This window comes from Bombus fervidus, chromosome 6, assembly GCF_041682495.2.
Source record: "Bombus fervidus isolate BK054 chromosome 6, iyBomFerv1, whole genome shotgun sequence".
NCBI classification, from domain to species: Eukaryota; Metazoa; Arthropoda; class Insecta; order Hymenoptera; family Apidae; genus Bombus; species Bombus fervidus.
In genome coordinates, this window is record NC_091522.1 from 1582887 (window position 1) to 1606296 (window position 23410).

The window sequence follows — 23410 nt, forward strand, 5'->3', positions numbered from 1 at the left end:
ATACAACGTTATACGTTATAACGTAATGCTACATATCGTTATACGTTATAACGTAATAGTATACAACGTTATACGTTATAACGTAATGCTACATAACGTTATACGTTATAACGTAATAGTATACAACGTTATACGTTATAACGTAATGCTACATAACGTTATACGTTATAACGTACTAGTATACAACGTTATACGTTATAACGTCGTGCTACATTACGTTATACGTTATAACGTAATAGTATACAACGTTATACGTTATAGCGTAATGCTACATAACGTTATACGTTATAACGTAATAGTATACAACGTTATACGTTATAACGTAATGCTACATATCGTTATACGTTATAACGTAATAGTATGCAACGTTATACGTTATAACGTAATGCTACATAACGTTATACGTTATAACGTAATAGTATACAACGTTATACGTTATAACGTAATGCTACATATCGTTATACGTTATAACGTAATAGTATACAACGTTATACGTTATAACGTCGTGCTACATAACGTTATACGTTATAACGTAATAGTATACAACGTTATACGTTATAACGTAATGCTACATAACGTTATACGTTATAACGTAATAGTATACAAGGTTATACGTTATAACGTAATGCTACATAACGTTATACGTTATAACGTAATAGTATACAACGTTATGCGTTATAACGTAATGCTACATAACATTATACGTTATAAGTTTATAGTATACAACGTTATATGTTATAGCATAATGCTACATAACGTTATACGTTATAACGTAATGCTACACAACGGTATACGTTATAAGGTAGTAGTATACAACGTTATACGTTATAACGTAATGCTACATAACGTTATACGTTATAACGTACTAGTATACAACGTTATACGTTATAACGTCGTGCTACATAACGTTATACGTTATAACGTAATAGTATACAATGTTATACGTTATAGCGTAATGCTACATAACGTTATACGTTATAACGTAATAGTATACCACGTTATACGTTATAACGTAATGCTACATAACGTTATACGTTATAACGTAATAGTATATAACGTTATACGTTTTAACGTCGTGCTACATAACGTTATACGTTATAACGTAATAGTATACAACGTTATACGTTATAACGTAATGCTACATATCGTTATACGTTATAACGTACTAGTATACAACGTTATACGTTATAGCGTAATGCTACATAACGTTATACGTTATAACGTAATAGTATACAACGTTATACGTTATAACGTAATGCTACATAACGTTATACGTTATAAGGTACCAGTATACAACGTTATACGTTATAACGTCGTGCTACATAACGTTATACGTTATAACGTAATAGTATACAACGTTATACGTTATAACGTAATGCTACATAACGTTATACGTTATAACGTAATAGTATACAACGTTATACGTTATAACGTAATGCTACATAACGTTATACGTTATAACGTAATAGTATACAACGTTATACGTTATAACGTAATGCTACATAACGTTATACGTTATAAGGTAATAGTATACAACGAAATACGTTATAACGCAGTGCTACATAACGTTATACGTTATAACGTAATAGTATACAACGTTATACGTTATAACGTAATGCTACATAACGTTATACGTTATAACGTAATAGTATACAACGTTATACGTTATAACGTAATGCTACATATCGTTATACGTTATAACGTAATAGTATACAACGTTATACGTTATAACGTAATGCTACATAACGTTATACGTTATAACGTAATAGTATACAACGTTATACGTTATAACGTAATGCTACATAACGTTATACGTTATAAGGTACCAGTATACAACGTTATACGTTATAACGTCGTGCTACATAACGTTATACGTTATAACGTAATAGTATACAACGTTATACGTTATAACGTAATGCTACATAACGTTATACGTTATAACGTAATAGTATACAACGTTATACGTTATAACGTAATAGTATACAACGTTATACGTTATAACGTAATGCTACATAACGTTATACGTTATAAGGTAATAGTATACAACGAAATACGTTATAACGTAGTTCTACATAACGTTATACGTTATAACGTAATAGTATACAACGTTATACGTTATAACGTAATGCTACATAACGTTATACGTTATAACGTAATAGTATACAACGTTATACGTTATAACGTAATGCTACATATCGTTATACGTTATAACGTAATAGTATACAACGTTATACGTTATAACGTAATGCTACATAACGTTATACGTTATAACGTAATAGTATACAACGTTATACGTTATAACGTAATGCTACATAACGTTATACGTTATAAGGTACCAGTATACAACGTTATACGTTATAACGTCGTGCTACATAACGTTATACGTTATAACGTAATAGTATACAACGTTATACGTTATAACGTAATGCTACATAACGTTATACGTTATAACGTAATAGTATACAACGTTATACGTTATAACGTAATGCTACATAACGTTATACGTTATAACGTGGTGCTACATAACGTTATACGTTATAACGTAATAGTATACAACGTTATACGTTATAACGTAATGCTACATAACGTAATACGTTATAAGGTAACAGTACATAGCGTTATACGATATAACGTAGTGCTACATAACGTTATACGTTATAACGTGGTGCTACATAACGTTATACGTTATAACGTCGTGCTACATAACGTTATACGTTATAACGTAATAGTATACAACGTTATACGTTATAGCGTAATGATACATAACGTTATACGTTATAAGGTAATAGGATATAACGTTATACGTTATAACGTAATGCTACATAACGTAATACGTTATAAGGTAACAGTACATAGCGTTATACGATATAACGTAGTGCTACATAACGTTATACGTTATAACGTGGTGCTACATAACGTTATACGTTATAACGTCGTGCTACATAACGTTATACGTTATAACGTAATAGTATACAACGTTATACGTTATAACGTAATGCTACATAACGTTATACGTTATAACGTAATAGTATACAACGTTATACGTTATAACGTAATGCTATCTAACGTTATACGTTATAACGTAATTGTATACAACGTTATACGTTTTAACGTCGTGCTACATATCGTTATACGTTATAACGTAATAGTATACAACGTTATACGTTATAACGTAATGCTACATAACGTTATACGTTATAACGTAATAGTATACAACGTTATACGTTATAACGTCGTGCTACATAACGTTATACGTTATAACGTAATAGTATACAACGTTATACGTTATAACGTAATGCTACATAACGTTATACGTTATAACGTAATAGTATACAAGGTTATACGTTATAACGTAATGCTACATAACGTTATACGTTATAACGTAATAGTATACAACGTTATACGTTATAACGTAATGCTACATAACATTATACGTTATAAGGTTATAGTATACAACGTTATATGTTATAGCATAATGCTACATAACGTTATACGTTATAACGTAATGCTACATAACGGTATACGTTATAAGGTAGTAGTATACAACGTTATACGTTATAACGTAATGCTACATAACGTTATACGTTATAACGTACTAGTATACAACGTTATACGTTATAACGTCGTGCTACATAACGTTATACGTTATAACGTAATAGTATACAACGTTATAAGTTATAGCGTAATGCTACATAACGTTATATGTTATAACGTAATAGTATACAACGTTATACGTTATAACGTAATGCTACATATCGTTATACGTTATAACGTAATAGTATGCAACGTTATACGTTATAACGTCGTGCTACATAACGTTATACGTTATAACGTAATAGTATACAACGTTATACGTTATAACGTAATGCTACATAACGTTATACGTTATAACGTAATAGTATACAACGTTATACGTTATAACGTAATGCTATCTAACGTTATACGTTATAACGTAATAGTATACAACGTTATACGTTATAACGTAATGCTACATATCGTTATACGTTATAACGTAATAGTATACAACGTTATACGTTATAACGTAATGCTACATAACGTTATACGTTATAACGTAATAGTATACAACGTTATACGTTATAACGTAATGCTACATAACATTATACGTTATAAGGTTATAGTATACAACGTTATATGTTATAGCATAATGCTACATAACGTTATACGTTATAACGTAATGCTACATAACGGTATACGTTATAAGGTAGTAGTATACAAAGTTATACGTTATAACGTAATGCTACATAACGTTATACGTTATAACGTACTAGTATACAACGTTATACGTTATAACGTCGTGCTACATTACGTTATACGTTATAACGTAATAGTATACAACGTTATACGTTATAGCGTAATGCTACATAACGTTATACGTTATAACGTAATAGTATACAACGTTATACGTTATAACGTAATGCTACATATCGTTATACGTTATAACGTAATAGTATACAACGTTATACGTTATAACGTCGTGCTACATAACGTTATACGTTATAACGTAATAGTATACAACGTTATACGTTATAACGTAATGCTACATAACGTTATACGTTATAACGTAATAGTATACAAGGTTATACGTTATAACGTAATGCTACATAACGTTATACGTTATAACGTAATAGTATACAACGTTATGCGTTATAACGTAATGCTACATAACATTATACGTTATAAGGTTATAGTATACAACGTTATATGTTATAGCATAATGCTACATAACGTTATACGTTATAACGTAATGCTACATAACGGTATACGTTATAAGGTAGTAGTATACAACGTTATACGTTATAACGTAATGCTACATAACGTTATACGTTATAACGTACTAGTATACAACGTTATACGTTATAACGTCGTGCTACATAACGTTATACGTTATAACGTAATAGTATACAATGTTATACGTTATAGCGTAATGCTACATAACGTTATACGTTATAACGTAATAGTATACCACGTTATACGTTATAACGTAATGCTACATAACGTTATACGATATAACGTAATAGTATATAACGTTATACGTTTTAACGTCGTGCTACATAACGTTATACGTTATAACGTAATAGTATACAACGTTATACGTTATAACGTAATGCTACATATCGTTATACGTTATAACGTAATAGTATACAACGTTATACGTTATAACGTAATGCTACATAACGTTATACGTTATAACGTAATAGTATACAACGTTATACGTTATAACGTAATGCTACATAACGTTATACGTTATAAGGTACCAGTATACAACGTTATACGTTATAACGTCGTGCTACATAACGTTATACGTTATAACGTAATAGTATACAACGTTATACGTTATAACGTAATGCTACATAACGTTATACGTTATAACGTAATAGTATACAACGTTATACGTTATAACGTAATGCTACATAACGTTATACGTTATAACGTAATAGTATACAACGTTATACGTTATAACGTAATGCTACATAACGTTATACGTTATAAGGTAATAGTATACAACGAAATACGTTATAACGTAGTGCTACATAACGTTATACGTTATAACGTAATAGTATACAACGTTATACGTTATAACGTAATGCTACATAACGTTATACGTTATAACGTAATAGTATACAACGTTATACGTTATAACGTAATGCTACATATCGTTATACGTTATAACGTAATAGTATACAACGTTATACGTTATAACGTAATGCTACATAACGTTATACGTTATAACGTAATAGTATACAACGTTATACGTTATAACGTAATGCTACATAACGTTATACGTTATAAGGTACCAGTATACAACGTTATACGTTATAACGTCGTGCTACATAACGTTATACGTTATAACGTAATAGTATACAACGTTATACGTTATAACGTAATGCTACATAACGTTATACGTTATAACGTAATAGTATACAACGTTATACGTTATAACGTAATGCTACATAACGTTATACGTTATAACGTAATAGTATACAACGTTATACGTTATAACGTAATGCTACATAACGTTATACGTTATAAGGTAATAGTATACAACGAAATACGTTATAACGTAGTGCTACATAACGTTATACGTTATAACGTAATAGTATACAACGTTATACGTTATAACGTAATGCTACATAACGTTATACGTTATAACGTAATAGTATACAACGTTATACGTTATAACGTAATGCTACATATCGTTATACGTTATAACGTAATAGTATACAACGTTATACGTTATAACGTAATGCTACATAACGTTATACGTTATAACGTGGTGCTACATAACGTTATACGTTATAACGTAATAGTATACAACGTTATACGTTATAACGTAATGCTACATAACGTAATACGTTATAAGGTAACAGTACATAGCGTTATACGATATAACGTAGTGCTACATAACGTTATACGTTATAACGTGGTGCTACATAACGTTATACGTTATAACGTCGTGCTACATAACGTTATACGTTATAACGTAATAGTATACAACGTTATACGTTATAGCGTAATGATACATAACGTTATACGTTATAAGGTAATAGGATATAACGTTATACGTTATAACGTAATGCTACATAACGTAATACGTTATAAGGTAACAGTACATAGCGTTATACGATATAACGTAGTGCTACATAACGTTATACGTTATAACGTGGTGCTACATAACGTTATACGTTATAACGTCGTGCTACATAACGTTATACGTTATAACGTAATAGTATACAACGTTATACGTTATAACGTAATGCTACATAACGTTATACGTTATAACGTAATAGTATACAACGTTATACGTTATAACGTAATGCTATCTAACGTTATACGTTATAACGTAATTGTATACAACGTTATACGTTTTAACGTCGTGCTACATATCGTTATACGTTATAACGTAATAGTATACAACGTTATACGTTATAACGTAATGCTACATAACGTTATACGTTATATCGTAATAGTATACAACGTTATACGTTATAACGTCGTGCTACATAACGTTATACGTTATAACGTAATAGTATACAACGTTATACGTTATAACGTAATGCTACATAACGTTATACGTTATAACGTAATAGTATACAAGGTTATACGTTATAACGTAATGCTACATAACGTTATACGTTATAACGTAATAGTATACAACGTTATACGTTATAACGTAATGCTACATAACATTATACGTTATAAGGTTATAGTATACAACGTTATATGTTATAGCATAATGCTACATAACGTTATACGTTATAACGTAATGCTACATAACGGTATACGTTATAAGGTAGTAGTATACAACGTTATACGTTATAACGTAATGCTACATAACGTTATACGTTATAACGTACTAGTATACAACGTTATACGTTATAACGTCGTGCTACATAACGTTATACGTTATAACGTAATAGTATACAACGTTATAAGTTATAGCGTAATGCTACATAACGTTATATGTTATAACGTAATAGTATACAACGTTATACGTTATAACGTAATGCTACATATCGTTATACGTTATAACGTAATAGTATGCAACGTTATACGTTATAACGTCGTGCTACATAACGTTATACGTTATAACGTAATAGTATACAACGTTATACGTTATAACGTAATGCTACATAACGTTATACGTTATAACGTAATAGTATACAACGTTATACGTTATAACGTAATGCTATCTAACGTTATACGTTATAACGTAATAGTATACAACGTTATACGTTATAACGTAATGCTACATATCGTTATACGTTATAACGTAATAGTATACAACGTTATACGTTATAACGTAATGCTACATAACGTTATACGTTATAACGTAATAGTATACAACGTTATACGTTATAACGTAATGCTACATAACATTATACGTTATAAGGTTATAGTATACAACGTTATATGTTATAGCATAATGCTACATAACGTTATACGTTATAACGTAATGCTACATAACGGTATACGTTATAAGGTAGTAGTATACAAAGTTATACGTTATAACGTAATGCTACATAACGTTATACGTTATAACGTACTAGTATACAACGTTATACGTTATAACGTCGTGCTACATTACGTTATACGTTATAACGTAATAGTATACAACGTTATACGTTATAGCGTAATGCTACATAACGTTATACGTTATAACGTAATAGTATACAACGTTATACGTTATAACGTAATGCTACATATCGTTATACGTTATAACGTAATAGTATACAACGTTATACGTTATAACGTCGTGCTACATAACGTTATACGTTATAACGTAATAGTATACAACGTTATACGTTATAACGTAATGCTACATAACGTTATACGTTATAACGTAATAGTATACAAGGTTATACGTTATAACGTAATGCTACATAACGTTATACGTTATAACGTAATAGTATACAACGTTATGCGTTATAACGTAATGCTACATAACATTATACGTTATAAGGTTATAGTATACAACGTTATATGTTATAGCATAATGCTACATAACGTTATACGTTATAACGTAATGCTACATAACGGTATACGTTATAAGGTAGTAGTATACAACGTTATACGTTATAACGTAATGCTACATAACGTTATACGTTATAACGTACTAGTATACAACGTTATACGTTATAACGTCGTGCTACATAACGTTATACGTTATAACGTAATAGTATACAATGTTATACGTTATAGCGTAATGCTACATAACGTTATACGTTATAACGTAATAGTATACCACGTTATACGTTATAACGTAATGCTACATAACGTTATACGATATAACGTAATAGTATATAACGTTATACGTTTTAACGTCGTGCTACATAACGTTATACGTTATAACGTAATAGTATACAACGTTATACGTTATAACGTAATGCTACATATCGTTATACGTTATAACGTAATAGTATACAACGTTATACGTTATAACGTAATGATACATAACGTTATACGTTATAACGTAATAGTATACAACGTTATACGTTATAACGTAATGCTACATAACGTTATACGTTATAAGGTACCAGTATACAACGTTATACGTTATAACGTCGTGCTACATAACGTTATACGTTATAACGTAATAGTATACAACGTTATACGTTATAACGTAATGCTACATAACGTTGTACGTTATAACGTAATAGTATACAACGTTATACGTTATAACGTAATGCTACATAACGTTATACGTTATAACGTAATAGTATACAACGTTATACGTTATAACGTAATGCTACATAACGTTATACGTTATAAGGTAATAGTATACAACGAAATACGTTATAACGTAGTGCTACATAACGTTATACGTTATAACGTAATAGTATACAACGTTATACGTTATAACGTAATGCTACATAACGTTATACGTTATAACGTAATAGTATACAACGTTATACGTTATAACGTAATGCTACATATCGTTATACGTTATAACGTAATAGTATACAACGTTATACGTTATAACGTAATGCTACATAACGTTATACGTTATAACGTAATAGTATACAACGTTATACGTTATAACGTAATGCTACATAACGTTATACGTTATAAGGTACCAGTATACAACGTTGTACGTTATAACGTCGTGCTACATAACGTTATACGTTATAACGTAATAGTATACAACGTTATACGTTATAACGTAATGCTACATAACGTTATACGTTATAACGTAATAGTATACAACGTTATACGTTATAACGTAATGCTACATAACGTTATACGTTATAACGTAATAGTATACAACGTTATACGTTATAACGTAATGCTACATAACGTTATACGTTATAAGGTAATAGTATACAACGAAATACGTTATAACGTAGTGCTACATAACGTTATACGTTATAACGTAATAGTATACAACGTTATACGTTATAACGTAATGCTACATAACGTTATACGTTATAACGTAATAGTATACAACGTTATACGTTATAACGTAATGCTACATATCGTTATACGTTATAACGTAATAGTATACAACGTTATACGTTATAACGTAATGCTACATAACGTTATACGTTATAACGTAATAGTATACAACGTTATACGTTATAACGTAATGCTACATAACGTTATACGTTATAAGGTACCAGTATACAACGTTATACGTTATAACGTCGTGCTACATAACGTTATACGTTATAACGTAATAGTATACAACGTTATACGTTATAACGTAATGCTACATAACGTTATACGTTATAACGTAATAGTATACAACGTTATACGTTATAACGTAATGCTACATAACGTTATACGTTATAACGTGGTGCTACATAACGTTATACGTTATAACGTAATAGTATACAACGTTATACGTTATAACGTAATGCTACATAACGTAATACGTTATAAGGTAACAGTACATAGCGTTATACGATATAACGTAGTGCTACATAACGTTATACGTTATAACGTGGTGCTACATAACGTTATACGTTATAACGTCGTGCTACATAACGTTATACGTTATAACGTAATAGTATACAACGTTATACGTTATAGCGTAATGATACATAACGTTATACGTTATAAGGTAATAGGATATAACGTTATACGTTATAACGTAATGCTACATAACGTAATACGTTATAAGGTAACAGTACATAGCGTTATACGATATAACGTAGTGCTACATAACGTTATACGTTATAACGTGGTGCTACATAACGTTATACGTTATAACGTCGTGCTACATAACGTTATACGTTATAACGTAATAGTATACAACGTTATACGTTATAACGTAATGCTACATAACGTTATACGTTATAACGTAATAGTATACAACGTTATACGTTATAACGTAATGCTATCTAACGTTATACGTTATAACGTAATTGTATACAACGTTATACGTTTTAACGTCGTGCTACATATCGTTATACGTTATAACGTAATAGTATACAACGTTATACGTTATAACGTAATGCTACATAACGTTATACGTTATAACGTAATAGTATACAACGTTATACGTTATAACGTCGTGCTACATAACGTTATACGTTATAACGTAATAGTATACAACGTTATACGTTATAACGTAATGCTACATAACGTTATACGTTATAACGTAATAGTATACAAGGTTATACGTTATAACGTAATGCTACATAACGTTATACGTTATAACGTAATAGTATACAACGTTATACGTTATAACGTAATGCTACATAACATTATACGTTATAAGGTACCAGTATACAACGTTATACGTTATAACGTCGTGCTACATAACGTTATACGTTATAACGTAATAGTATACAACGTTATACGTTATAACGTAATGCTACATAACGTTATACGTTATAACGTAATAGTATACAACGTTATACGTTATAACGTAATGCTACATAACGTTATACGTTATAACGTAATAGTATACAACGTTATACGTTATAACGTAATGCTACATAACGTTATACGTTGTAAGGTAATAGTATACAACGAAATACGTTATAACGTAGTGCTACATAACGTTATACGTTATAACGTAATAGTATACAACGTTATACGTTATAACGTAATGCTACATAACGTTATACGTTATAACGTAATAGTATACAACGTTATACGTTATAACGTAATGCTACATATCGTTATACGTTATAACGTAATAGTATACAACGTTATACGTTATAACGTAATGCTACATAACGTTATACGTTATAACGTAATAGTATACAACGTTATACGTTATAACGTAATGCTACATAACGTTATACGTTATAAGGTACCAGTATACAACGTTATACGTTATAACGTCGTGCTACATAACGTTATACGTTATAACGTAATAGTATACAACGTTATACGTTATAACGTAATGCTACATAACGTTATACGTTATAACGTAATAGTATACAACGTTATACGTTATAACGTAATGCTACATAACGTTATACGTTATAACGTAATAGTATACAACGTTATCCGTTATAACGTAATGCTACATAACGTTATACGTTATAAGGTAATAGTATACAACGAAATACGTTATAACGTAGTGCTACATAACGTTATACGTTATAACGTAATAGTATACAACGTTATACGTTATAACGTAATGCTACATAACGTTATACGTTATAACGTAATAGTATACAACGTTATACGTTATAACGTAATGCTACATATCGTTATACGTTATAACGTAATAGTATACAACGTTATACGTTATAACGTAATGCTACATAACGTTATACGTTATAACGTAATAGTATACAACGTTATACGTTATAACGTAATGCTACATAACGTTATACGTTATAAGGTACCAGTATACAACGTTATACGTTATAACGTCGTGCTACATAACGTTATACGTTATAACGTAATAGTATACAACGTTATACGTTATAACGTAATGCTACATAACGTTATACGTTATAACGTAATAGTATACAACGTTATACGTTATAACGTAATGCTACATAACGTTATACGTTATGACGTGGTGCTACATAACGTTATACGTTATAACGTAATAGTATACAACGTTATACGTTATAACGTAATGCTACATAACGTAATACGTTATAAGGTAACAGTACATAGCGTTATACGATATAACGTAGTGCTACATAACGTTATACGTTATAACGTGGTGCTACATAACGTTATACGTTATAACGTCGTGCTACATAACGTTATACGTTATAACGTAATAGTATACAACGTTATACGTTATAGCGTAATGATACATAACGTTATACGTTATAAGGTAATAGGATATAACGTTATACGTTATAACATAATGCTACATAACGTAATACGTTATAAGGTAACAGTACATAGCGTTATACGATATAACGTAGTGCTACATAACGTTATACGTTATAACGTGGTGCTACATAACGTTATACGTTATAACGTCGTGCTACATAACGTTATACGTTATAACGTAATAGTATACAACGTTATACGTTATAACGTAATGCTACATAACGTTATACGTTATAACGTAATAGTAAACAACGTTATACGTTATAACGTAATGCTATCTAACGTTATACGTTATAACGTAATTGTATACAACGTTATACGTTTTAACGTCGTGCTACATATCGTTATACGTTATAACGTAATAGTATACAACGTTATACGTTATAACGTAATGCTACATAACGTTATACGTTATAACGTAATAGTATACAACGTTATACGTTATAACGTAATGCTACATAACGTTATACGTTATAAGGTAATAGTATACAACGAAATACGTTATAACGTAGTGCTACATAACGTTATACGTTATAACGTAATAGCATACAACGTTATACGTTATAACGTAATGCTACATAACGTTATACGTTATAACGTAATAGTATACAACGTTATACGTTATAACGTAATGCTACATATCGTTATACGTTATAACGTAATAGTATACAACGTTATACGTTATAACGTAATGCTACATAACGTTATACGTTATAACGTAATAGTATACAACGTTATACGTTATAACGTAATGCTACATAACGTTATACGTTATAAGGTACCAGTATACAACGTTATACGTTATAACGTCGTGCTACATAACGTTATACGTTATAACGTAATAGTATACAACGTTATACGTTATAACGTAATGCTACATAACGTTATACGTTATAACGTAATAGTATACAACGTTATACGTTATAACGTAATGCTACATAACGTTATACGTTATAACGTGGTGCTACATAACGTTATACGTTATAACGTAATAGTATACAACGTTATACGTTATAACGTAATGCTACATAACGTAATACGTTATAAGGTAACAGTACATAGCGTTATACGATATAACGTAGTGCTACATAACGTTATACGTTATAACGTGGTGCTACATAACGTTATACGTTATAACGTCGTGCTACATAACGTTATACGTTATAACGTAATAGTATACAACGTTATACGTTATAGCGTAATGATACATAACGTTATACGTTATAAGGTAATAGGATATAACGTTATACGTTATAACGTAATGCTACATAACGTAATACGTTATAAGGTAACAGTACATAGCGTTATACGATATAACGTAGTGCTACATAACGTTATACGTTATAACGTGGTGCTACATAACGTTATACGTTATAACGTCGTGCTACATAACGTTATACGTTATAACGTAATAGTATACAACGTTATACGTTATAACGTAATGCTACATAACGTTATACGTTATAACGTAATAGTATACAACGTTATACGTTATAACGTAATGCTATCTAACGTTATACGTTATAACGTAATTGTATACAACGTTATACGTTTTAACGTCGTGCTACATATCGTTATACGTTATAACGTAATAGTACACAACGTTATACGTTATAACGTAATGCTACATAACATTATACGTTATAAGGTACCAGTATACAACGTTATACGTTATAACGTCGTGCTACATAACGTTATACGTTATAACGTAATAGTATACAACGTTATACGTTATAACGTAATGCTACATAACGTTATACGTTATAACGTAATAGTATACAACGTTATGCGTTATAACGTAATGCTACATAACATTATACGTTATAAGGTTATAGTATACAACGTTATATGTTATAGCATAATGCTACATAACGTTATACGTTATAACGTAATGCTACATAACGGTATACGTTATAAGGTAGTAGTATACAACGTTATACGTTATAACGTAATGCTACATAACGTTATACGTTATAACGTACTAGTATACAACGTTATACGTTATAACGTCGTGCTACATAACGTTATACGTTATAACGTAATAGTATACAATGTTATACGTTATAGCGTAATGCTACATAACGTTATACGTTATAACGTAATAGTATACCACGTTATACGTTATAACGTAATGCTACATAACGTTATACGATATAACGTAATAGTATATAACGTTATACGTTTTAACGTCGTGCTACATAACGTTATACGTTATAACGTAATAGTATACAACGTTATACGTTATAACGTAATGCTACATATCGTTATACGTTATAACGTAATAGTATACAACGTTATACGTTATAACGTAATGATACATAACGTTATACGTTATAACGTAATAGTATACAACGTTATACGTTATAACGTAATGCTACATAACGTTATACGTTATAAGGTACCAGTATACAACGTTATACGTTATAACGTCGTGCTACATAACGTTATACGTTATAACGTAATAGTATACAACGTTATACGTTATAACGTCGTGCTACATAACGTTATACGTTATAACGTAATAGTATACAATGTTATACGTTATAGCGTAATGCTACATAACGTTATACGTTATAACGTAATAGTATACCACGTTATACGTTATAACGTAATGCTACATAACGTTATACGATATAACGTAATAGTATATAACGTTATACGTTTTAACGTCGTGCTACATAACGTTATACGTTATAACGTAATAGTATACAACGTTATACGTTATAACGTAATGCTACATATCGTTATACGTTATAACGTAATAGTATACAACGTTATACGTTATAACGTAATGATACATAACGTTATACGTTATAACGTAATAGTATACAACGTTATACGTTATAACGTAATGCTACATAACGTTATACGTTATAAGGTACCAGTATACAACGTTATACGTTATAACGTCGTGCTACATAACGTTATACGTTATAACGTAATAGTATACAACGTTATACGTTATAACGTAATGCTACATAACGTTGTACGTTATAACGTAATAGTATACAACGTTATACGTTATAACGTAATGCTACATAACGTTATACGTTATAACGTAATAGTATACAACGTTATACGTTATAACGTAATGCTACATAACGTTATACGTTATAAGGTAATAGTATACAACGAAATACGTTATAACGTAGTGCTACATAACGTTATACGTTATAACGTAATAGTATACAACGTTATACGTTATAACGTAATGCTACATAACGTTATACGTTATAACGTAATAGTATACAACGTTATACGTTATAACGTAATGCTACATATCGTTATACGTTATAACGTAATAGTATACAACGTTATACGTTATAACGTAATGCTACATAACGTTATACGTTATAACGTAATAGTATACAACGTTATACGTTATAACGTAATGCTACATAACGTTATACGTTATAAGGTACCAGTATACAACGTTGTACGTTATAACGTCGTGCTACATAACGTTATACGTTATAACGTAATAGTATACAACGTTATACGTTATAACGTAATGCTACATAACGTTATACGTTATAACGTAATAGTATACAACGTTATACGTTATAACGTAATGCTACATAACGTTATACGTTATAACGTAATAGTATACAACGTTATACGTTATAACGTAATGCTACATAACGTTATACGTTATAAGGTAATAGTATACAACGAAATACGTTATAACGTAGTGCTACATAACGTTATACGTTATAACGTAATAGTATACAACGTTATACGTTATAACGTAATGCTACATAACGTTATACGTTATAACGTAATAGTATACAACGTTATACGTTATAACGTAATGCTACATATCGTTATACGTTATAACGTAATAGTATACAACGTTATACGTTATAACGTAATGCTACATAACGTTATACGTTATAACGTAATAGTATACAACGTTATACGTTATAACGTAATGCTACATAACGTTATACGTTATAAGGTACCAGTATACAACGTTATACGTTATAACGTCGTGCTACATAACGTTATACGTTATAACGTAATAGTATACAACGTTATACGTTATAACGTAATGCTACATAACGTTATACGTTATAACGTAATAGTATACAACGTTATACGTTATAACGTAATGCTACATAACGTTATACGTTATAACGTGGTGCTACATAACGTTATACGTTATAACGTAATAGTATACAACGTTATACGTTATAACGTAATGCTACATAACGTAATACGTTATAAGGTAACAGTACATAGCGTTATACGATATAACGTAGTGCTACATAACGTTATACGTTATAACGTGGTGCTACATAACGTTATACGTTATAACGTCGTGCTACATAACGTTATACGTTATAACGTAATAGTATACAACGTTATACGTTATAGCGTAATGATACATAACGTTATACGTTATAAGGTAATAGGATATAACGTTATACGTTATAACGTAATGCTACATAACGTAATACGTTATAAGGTAACAGTACATAGCGTTATACGATATAACGTAGTGCTACATAACGTTATACGTTATAACGTGGTGCTACATAACGTTATACGTTATAACGTCGTGCTACATAACGTTATACGTTATAACGTAATAGTATACAACGTTATACGTTATAACGTAATGCTACATAACGTTATACGTTATAACGTAATAGTATACAACGTTATACGTTATAACGTAATGCTATCTAACGTTATACGTTATAACGTAATTGTATACAACGTTATACGTTTTAACGTCGTGCTACATATCGTTATACGTTATAACGTAATAGTATACAACGTTATACGTTATAACGTAATGCTACATAACGTTATACGTTATAACGTAATAGTATACAACGTTATACGTTATAACGTCGTGCTACATAACGTTATACGTTATAACGTAATAGTATACAACGTTATACGTTATAACGTAATGCTACATAACGTTATACGTTATAACGTAATAGTATACAAGGTTATACGTTATAACGTAATGCTACATAACGTTATACGTTATAACGTAATAGTATACAACGTTATACGTTATAACGTAATGCTACATAACATTATACGTTATAAGGTACCAGTATACAACGTTATACGTTATAACGTCGTGCTACATAACGTTATACGTTATAACGTAATAGTATACAACGTTATACGTTATAACGTAATGCTACATAACGTTATACGTTATAACGTAATAGTATACAACGTTATACGTTATAACGTAATGCTACATAACGTTATACGTTATAACGTAATAGTATACAACGTTATACGTTATAACGTAATGCTACATAACGTTATACGTTGTAAGGTAATAGTATACAACGAAATACGTTATAACGTAGTGCTACATAACGTTATACGTTATAACGTAATAGTATACAACGTTATACGTTATAACGTAATGCTACATAACGTTATACGTTATAACGTAATAGTATACAACGTTATACGTTATAACGTAATGCTACATATCGTTATACGTTATAACGTAATAGTATACAACGTTATACGTTATAACGTAATGCTACATAACGTTATACGTTATAACGTAATAGTATACAACGTTATACGTTATAACGTAATGCTACATAACGTTATACGTTATAAGGTACCAGTATACAACGTTATACGTTATAACGTCGTGCTACATAACGTTATACGTTATAACGTAATAGTATACAACGTTATACGTTATAACGTAATGCTACATAACGTTATACGTTATAACGTAATAGTATACAACGTTATACGTTATAACGTAATGCTACATAACGTTATACGTTATAACGTAATAGTATACAACGTTATCCGTTATAACGTAATGCTACATAACGTTATACGTTATAAGGTAATAGTATACAACGAAATACGTTATAACGTAGTGCTACATAACGTTATACGTTATAACGTAATAGTATACAACGTTATACGTTATAACGTAATGCTACATAACGTTATACGTTATAACGTAATAGTATACAACGTTATACGTTATAACGTAATGCTACATATCGTTATACGTTATAACGTAATAGTATACAACGTTATACGTTATAACGTAATGCTACATAACGTTATACGTTATAACGTAATAGTATACAACGTTATACGTTATAACGTAATGCTACATAACGTTATACGTTATAAGGTACCAGTATACAACGTTATACGTTATAACGTCGTGCTACATAACGTTATACGTTATAACGTAATAGTATACAACGTTATACGTTATAACGTAATGCTACATAACGTTATACGTTATAACGTAATAGTATACAACGTTATACGTTATAACGTAATGCTACATAACGTTATACGTTATGACGTGGTGCTACATAACGTTATACGTTATAACGTAATAGTATACAACGTTATACGTTATAACGTAATGCTACATAACGTAATACGTTATAAGGTAACAGTACATAGCGTTATACGATATAACGTAGTGCTACATAACGTTATACGTTATAACGTGGTGCTACATAACGTTATACGTTATAACGTCGTGCTACATAACGTTATACGTTATAACGTAATAGTATACAACGTTATACGTTATAGCGTAATGATACATAACGTTATACGTTATAAGGTAATAGGATATAACGTTATACGTTATAACGTAATGCTACATAACGTAATACGTTATAAGGTAACAGTACATAGCGTTATACGATATAACGTAGTGCTACATAACGTTATACGTTATAACGTGGTGCTACATAACGTTATACGTTATAACGTCGTGCTACATAACGTTATACGTTATAACGTAATAGTATACAACGTTATACGTTATAACGTAATGCTACATAACGTTATACGTTATAACGTAATAGTAAACAACGTTATACGTTATAACGTAATGCTATCTAACGTTATACGTTATAACGTAATTGTATACAACGTTATACGTTTTAACGTCGTGCTACATATCGTTATACGTTATAACGTAATAGTATACAACGTTATACGTTATAACGTAATGCTACATAACGTTATACGTTATAACGTAATAGTATACAACGTTATACGTTATAACGTAATGCTACATAACGTTATACGTTATAAGGTAATAGTATACAACGAAATACGTTATAACGTAGTGCTACATAACGTTATACGTTATAACGTAATAGCATACAACGTTATACGTTATAACGTAATGCTACATAACGTTATACGTTATAACGTAATAGTATACAACGTTATACGTTATAACGTAATGCTACATATCGTTATACGTTATAACGTAATAGTATACAACGTTATACGTTATAACGTAATGCTACATAACGTTATACGTTATAACGTAATAGTATACAACGTTATACGTTATAACGTAATGCTACATAACGTTATACGTTATAAGGTACCAGTATACAACGTTATACGTTATAACGTCGTGCTACATAACGTTATACGTTATAACGTAATAGTATACAACGTTATACGTTATAACGTAATGCTACATAACGTTATACGTTATAACGTAATAGTATACAACGTTATACGTTATAACGTAATGCTACATAACGTTATACGTTATAACGTGGTGCTACATAACGTTATACGTTATAACGTAATAGTATACAACGTTATACGTTATAACGTAATGCTACATAACGTAATACGTTATAAGGTAACAGTACATAGCGTTATACGATATAACGTAGTGCTACATAACGTTATACGTTATAACGTGGTGCTACATAACGTTATACGTTATAACGTCGTGCTACATAACGTTATACGTTATAACGTAATAGTATACAACGTTATACGTTATAGCGTAATGATACATAACGTTATACGTTATAAGGTAATAGGATATAACGTTATACGTTATAACGTAATGCTACATAACGTAATACGTTATAAGGTAACAGTACATAGCGTTATACGATATAACGTAGTGCTACATAACGTTATACGTTATAACGTGGTGCTACATAACGTTATACGTTATAACGTCGTGCTACATAACGTTATACGTTATAACGTAATAGTATACAACGTTATACGTTATAACGTAATGCTACATAACGTTATACGTTATAACGTAATAGTATACAACGTTATACGTTATAACGTAATGCTATCTAACGTTATACGTTATAACGTAATTGTATACAACGTTATACGTTTTAACGTCGTGCTACATATCGTTATACGTTATAACGTAATAGTACACAACGTTATACGTTATAACGTAATGCTACATAACATTATACGTTATAAGGTACCAGTATACAACGTTATACGTTATAACGTCGTGCTACATAACGTTATACGTTATAACGTAATAGTATACAACGTTATACGTTATAACGTAATGCTACATAACGTTATACGTTATAACGTAATAGTATACAACGTTATACGTTATAACGTAATGCTACATAACGTTATACGTTATAACGTAATAGTATACAACGTTATACGTTATAACGTAATGCTACATAACGTTATACGTTGTAAGGTAATAGTATACAACGAAATACGTTATAACGTAGTGCTACATAACGTTATACGTTATAACGTAATAGTATACAACGTTATACGTTATAACGTAATGCTACATAACGTTATACGTTATAACGTAATAGTATACAACGTTATACGTTATAACGTAATGCTACATATCGTTATACGTTATAACGTAATAGTATACAACGTTATACGTTATAACGTAATGCTACATAACGTTATACGTTATAACGTAATAGTATACAACGTTATACGTTATAACGTAATGCTACATAACGTTATACGTTATAAGGTACCAGTATACAACGTTATACGTTATAACGTCGTGCTACATAACGTTATACGTTATAACGTAATGCTACATATCGTTATACGTTATAACGTAATAGTATACAACGTTATACGTTATAACGTAATGCTACATAACGTTATACGTTATAACGTAATAGTATACAACGTTATACGTTATAACGTAATGCTACATAACGTTATACGTTATAACGTAATGCTACATAACGTTATACGTTATAAGGTACCAGTATACAACGTTATACGTTATAACGTCGTGCTACATAACGTTATACGTTATAACGTAATGCTACATATCGTTATACGTTATAACGTAATAGTATACAACGTTATACGTTATAACGTAATGCTACATAACGTTATACGTTATAACGTAATAGTATACAACGTTATACGTTATAACGTAATGCTACATAACGTTATACGTTATAAGGTACCAGTATACAACGTTATACGTTATAACGTCGTGCTACATAACGTTATACGTTATGACGTGGTGCTACATAACGTTATACGTTATAACGTGGTGCTACATAACGTTATACGTTATAACGTAATAGTATACAACGTTATACGTTATAACGTAATGCTACATAACGTTATACGTTATAACGTAATAGTATACAACGTTATACGTTATAACGTAATGCTACATAACGTAATACTTTATAAGGTAACAGTACATAGCGTTATACGATATAACGTAGTGCTACATAACGTTATACGTTATGACGTGGTGCTACATAACGTTATACGTTATAACGTAATAGTATACAACGTTATACGTTATAACGTAATGCTACATAACGTTATACGTTGTAAGGTAATAGTATACAACGAAATACGTTATAACGTAGTGCTACATAACGTTATACGTTATAACGTAATAGTATACAACGTTATACGTTATAACGTAATGCTACATAACGTTATACGTTATAACGTAATAGTAAACAACGTTATACGTTATAACGTAATGCTATCTAACGTTATACGTTATAACGTAATTGTATACAACGTTATACGTTTTAACGTCGTGCTACATATCGTTATACGTTATAACGTAATAGTATACAACGTTATACGTTATAACGTAATGCTACATAACGTTATACGTTATAACGTAATAGTATACAACGTTATACGTTATAACGTCGTGCTACATAACGTTATACGTTATAACGTAATAGTATACAACGTTATACGTTATAACGTAATGCTACATAACGTTATACGTTATAACGTGGTGCTACATAACGTTATACGTTATAACGTAATAGTATACAACGTTATACGTTATAACGTAATGCTACATAACGTAATACGTTATAAGGTAACAGTACATAGCGTTATACGATATAACGTAGTGCTACATAACGTTATACGTTATAACGTGGTGCTACATAACGTTATACGTTATAACGTCGTGCTACATAACGTTATACGTTATAACGTAATAGTATACAACGTTATACGTTATAGCGTAATGATACATAACGTTATACGTTATAAGGTAATAGGATATAACGTTCTACGTTATAACGTAATGCTACATAACGTAATACGTTATAAGGTAACAGTACATAGCGTTATACGATATAACGTAGTGCTACATAACGTTATACGTTATAACGTGGTGCTACATAACGTTATACGTTATAACGTCGTGCTACATAACGTTATACGTTATAACGTAATAGTATACAACGTTATACGTTATAACGTAATGCTACATAACGTTATACGTTATAACGTAATAGTATACAACGTTATACGTTATAACGTAATGCTATCTAACGTTATACGTTATAACGTAATTGTATACAACGTT